Genomic DNA, 4108 nt, shown 5'->3' with positions numbered 1-4108 from the left:
CCTCCATTGATTACGTGAAAACCAATCAAAATATGAAAAAAAAAATCCATTTATACTAATAGGTTTTTTTGTGATATTTTTTGCTTTTCTATAAGGGCAAGATTGTGTAAATTAGGTTAAGAATAAGAGTTCCAAGATATGCCTATATGTATTTCTTTCTATTGATTTATTCTAGAATGTAATGAACCTTTTAAATCAATACATTCAGAATTGTATTTACCTCAGGAAAGTTCTCATGTCATATCTTTGATTAGTTTGTATTTTATTCAATTGTGTCCTTTCTTTAGTAACATAATAGGCCACATTTTTATTCTCCTTTCGCATTTTTTCAGTGTTTCTTTGATCATTTTCATTTTTTTAAATAACATTTTCCTTTGCATCCTGGAAGAAATCTTTCTGTATTATTCTCATTATTTCACTTTCATCATTTAGGTCAACTGCTTCCAAATATGATTTTTAATTATTATTGGATTGTTAGATTTTCATTTTATTCCTAAATGTAAAAATTTTGTTAAATACTTTTCAAGTTAAAAAGTGATGCATTCTTAGTGCAACCAATACAACAGTGATATACAATCAATTTTCTGTTTATTGTCTTTTGATTTATCATCATCTATCTTCCTCTATCATGTATTTATTTACTATCCTTTATCTACCCATATTCTACCTCTAGATGTAAGCGATGCTAAAGCTCTTACTCATATTAACATAAACAAGATATATACAAAAACGTAGAGGTCTATTTATAAGTAGATATTTAACTCTTTTTCAAATCGCATTAGGTACAATTAACACACATATTAATATGCGAGTAGTCTTGCACTTTCTCTTTTTAACCTTTAATTGTTGAAAACATTAATTCAAAAAAACTTACAAGAATAACACATTGAAGATTCATATACCCTTCATCTATACTAAAAATTGTTAATATTATTATTATTTTGTGAGCCAACTGAAGTAACTGGTAGGTATCATATTCCTTCATCTCTAAAACCAGAACAAGGAGGGAAATTAAAAGAGCATATAGAAGAAATATATTATTGTTATTTTTACTTTGTGTTAGGTCAGAATTTACTGAAACCAATACAATTATTAAATTCAACAATTTTTATAATATTGCTTAATATAATCCATATTCAAATTTTTGCAAATGTCCTCATGAATAATTTATAGGTTTTTTTCCCTTGCCTTTTCTGATTTAGGATCTAATCCAGGACCATAAATTGCATTTAATTTTTATGTCTCTTAAGTCTTCTTCTATCTGGAACAGTTTCTTTTTCCTGACTTGATATTTTTAAGAAAACAGGCCAAAGAAATGTTTGGGAAAATATAACTCAATTTCTGTTCATTTGATTATTTTATCAAGATTAGATTCAGGTCAAGTATTTTGGCATGAATACCACAAAGGTGACATTTTATCCTTCGCAGAGCACCAATTCACTCTCATTTTTTCCCACTATTAGTCAGAAAGCGATTCATTGTTTGGTTAATGTGGTGTCCACCAAATTCCAACACTATAAAGGCACTTTTTCTTTTTTATTAAATTTAACCTATGGGGAAATATTTTGAGAATGTGTAACTACCTTTTTAACCCAGTGGTTTTAACTTCTATGGTCTGAATCAATTTTCACTATGGAGATAGTTTTCTTTTAATCTTTCATGTGCTTTTTATCCTTCCATGAACTTCTCCTGAAGCAGACTGAAACCTCTGGTCTCTTACAAAACCTCTTCACGTTCTTTTTGATTCCTCCAGGTGTCAGATATGACCTCAGTATTTCCCCCTTTGCTCTCTCTCTAGGGATTATTTTTATCTGCATTTCTCCACTGCTCAGTGGGGGCTATGCCTCCTCTTCTCCACTCCGTTTCTGCTTGCTATTTTGTTTTGTCATGGGTTTCAGAGCTGATGCTGTGAATTTGAGATGTGTATTTCACCACTTGCATGTAAACTAAATTTTGCAGTATTTTGTTTTCTAGTCATATTGTTGGTCTGAGGCCTAGATGGTTTTCTTTTCTTTACTATCTGGAGGAAGATGTCCGGAAATATTCTAACTGAGGTAACTGCCATTTTCCTACTACAACTAAAAAGTTTCTTTTGTCTACAATGTAAAATAACCAAGGATAATCTACAACGTCTTACATGAGATGTCTTAGCTGAGGATGTGGAATACCTCGAAGGGCAAATGGATTTGAAAATATTTTCCCAGGGAGAAATACGAGGGGAGAGAGGGATGGGAGTTGGGGAGAGTCACACACAGACATAGACATAAATTAGAGACAAGTAATAGTAGAAAATTTGAAATAGTTTTAAAGAGAAAGAGAGACTGAGAGATAAAGTAACAACAACAAAAAAAACCTGGAGAAAAGCAGAGAGAGACAGTGTTTAAGAGAAACAAAAAATCAGAGAGAAATTAAAAGAGCATAAGGAAGAAATTGGTTTTTATTATATTTCGTGTTAGATTACAGTTTACTGACTGACCACCTTAACCACTCAATTTGGCAAAGAAAATTACCAAAAACAAGTTGCTTTTTTAGGTCCCAGGTGAATTTTCTACTTTTAGAAGCCATCTTAACACCATAGATCTCTATTTGATAAATTGTACAAATATCTAGAATTTAAAATTGTTGGTCAGTGTGAGTATAAATATATATATAATACTATATATAATACAAAATATAAATATATATGTTTATGTGTGTGTATGTGTGTGTGTGTGTGTATATATATATATATATGTACACACATATATATTACACCAAATAGTTTACATTAATACACTACCAGAAATTTGGACTGGACAAGATAAAAAGAACTCTTAGTTTGAGTTCAAGGTGTTTCCCAATTGCTATATAAAACTAAAAGTTCTGTTTTTAGCCAACGTATAATAGGATTTTAGGGGCTTCTCATTCAGGCTTCATTGATCTTTACTCACCTTACACTCTCACACTTAAGAAACTTTCTCTGTATATTAAACTTAATGTTTTATCCAATGCACAGAATCTGACTTATTTAAATAGTTCCATGACATAAAAATATTAAAAGTGTAAGAGTTGATACTTTTCTCTTAAAATCTGCAATAAATGAACTGTGACAATAAAGTTTCCAAATTTTTTTAAGCATAAAATGTAAAGTTTGACTATTTTAACCTAGACAATACATTTAGGCTTTTTTTTTTTTTTATTTTATTTTACAATAGTGAGATAGTATCAAAATAGCCCGGTATAACAGTTACTTAATTTGCCATGTGAAAAATACATTGAATATCTCTGCTGAAAAGCAGCTCTATTAAACTGAATGGCCTTTCTCCCATTTTCAAATGTCTTAGGTTCTTACAATGAATTTCTAAAAATATCTCCATGCTACTGAATTGCTAGTACGTTAAGTGAACATTTCATTTACCATTCTACAGATAAATATACGCATAAACTATGTTTTATTTAAGACACTTAGCTGGAGTGTGAAACATGGTCAAATGAGAAATATTTAATAACCCAATTTCAAAAGGTCAGCTTTCTATTTTAATTCTTCGGAATATATAAATTCTTGACATTGCCAGTATTTAATGAAAACTTTATTGAATACTATGAATAAATTAATGAATGACCTTGTTACTACATCGCATTAAAACATCAATTGTCTCTCAAGCAAACCCTGAAATTACAGTCTATATAATGTTACAAAGCTCTATAGCTCTGTCCCTCTATGATTTTAATCTCTGTTAAAATAATCTTTTTCCCGATGTCTCTGTTTTTTTATTTCTTCTTAGTCCAAACCGTTCTCTATATTTCTATAAATTAAATCATTAATTTGATCACTTTAGAGGTAAAACTCTGAAAGAAACAAAACAAGCAAACAACAAATCTTAACATCCAGTGACTAGTCTGATGCTCACGATGAGGCTATATGTTTCTCCAGTTGGACATAAGCAATCTCAGAGAGTGTGAACATTGAATAAAGTCACTCTGAGACCATTGAATAAGGTCACTCTGAGACCATCATAAAGTAATATAAAGCAAGGTCATTATGCAAGCCACAAAAACCACACAGTCTCTGTCCCAGCTAAAATGAGTGACTGCTGCTTCTTTACCAATGACAGCATTGTCCTTGCTC

This window comes from Pteropus vampyrus, unplaced genomic scaffold, assembly GCF_000151845.1.
Source record: "Pteropus vampyrus isolate Shadow unplaced genomic scaffold, Pvam_2.0 Scaffold4, whole genome shotgun sequence".
Classification (NCBI taxonomy): domain Eukaryota; kingdom Metazoa; phylum Chordata; class Mammalia; order Chiroptera; family Pteropodidae; genus Pteropus; species Pteropus vampyrus.
The sequence above is the reverse complement of the archived record's forward strand: the minus strand, read 5'-3'. Positions refer to the sequence as shown.